Here is a 1,290-nt window from a genome sequence, read left to right on the forward strand (position 1 = left end):
GTGTGTGTGTGTGCAAGTGTCGGTGACACGGGGATCAGATGGCTGGTCACTGTGTGTGTGTTTGTGCATGTGTGTGTGTGTGTGTGTGTGTGTGTGTGTGTGTGTGTGTGTTTGTATGTATAGACACAAGGGTCTTGAACATCTAGCGCTCACTGGCTAAATTGAAGGCAAGCGAGGCAGGGGTAAGCCCAGAGCAATCTACGTGGGGACCCTGAACACCTGAACACATGGGTAACAGGGAAAGATTAGAGCAACGAAGCTTTTTAGAGAGCATCCCACAAAGGAATGAATGGAGAACCATGATCGCCGAAGTCTGTCGCAGATCTAGCACTGGATGATGATGATTTATGTATATGTGTATTTATGATCAATACGTATTTATGTAGATCTATGTATGTATATTAGCCATTGTAAACCAAATTGCCCCTCCTGGGATCAATAAAATATGATTTTTCAAAAATGTATGAGTGTTGTGTCCGCTATCTCTTGGTCTTTGTCTGTCTATGCGTTAGGCTTTCTGGGTAGATCTACCGGTCCTTCAGGAGCCATCAACTTTCTGACCCCTACTTCAGGCAATAAACTAAGATAGGAGAGTTCAGAGGGTTGAGGCAAAGTGAAGGTTTTGAGTGTGAGTTAGTCGTAGCGTGGACTGGGGTAAGAAAGGATGTAGAAACGTTTGTGTGTGCCTTTCCTCTCAGAGTGAAGAAACTACAGTTCTTGAACTCTCTGTTTGTTTGAAAAATACGCGCTATCTACGTATCTCTCTATTACTCTATCTATCTCCCAACATCAATTCTCTCTCTCTCTCTCTCACTCTCTCTCTCACTCCCTCTCTCTCTCTATCTATAGATATATCTATCTATCTTTCTTGTATCTGTCTATCTATCTATCTATCTATCTATAAATCTATTTATCTATCTATTTATCTATCTATCTATAAATATATCTATCTATCTATTAATTATCTATCCATCTATCTATCTATCTATCTATCTATCTATCTATCTATCTATCTATCTATCTATCTATCTATCTATTAATCAACAACAATTATCTGTCTATTCATCCATCTTTCTGACTATCCATCCATCCATCCATCCATCCACATGACTGTAGCTCAAAGAGGTTATAATGATCTCGCACCACAAACATACACCAACAGGCACAAAGCACGCTCGCTCGCTCGCTCCCTTGCTCATCCCCTACCTCGTTCGACGTACCCTCTACTGCAACAACGTGTGTGTGTGTGTGTGTGTGTGTGTGTGTGTGTGTGTGTGTGTTTGTTGGGGG

Source organism: Aplysia californica, unplaced genomic scaffold (genome assembly GCF_000002075.1).
Source record: "Aplysia californica isolate F4 #8 unplaced genomic scaffold, AplCal3.0 scaffold00191, whole genome shotgun sequence".
Taxonomy (NCBI): Eukaryota; Metazoa; Mollusca; class Gastropoda; order Aplysiida; family Aplysiidae; genus Aplysia; species Aplysia californica.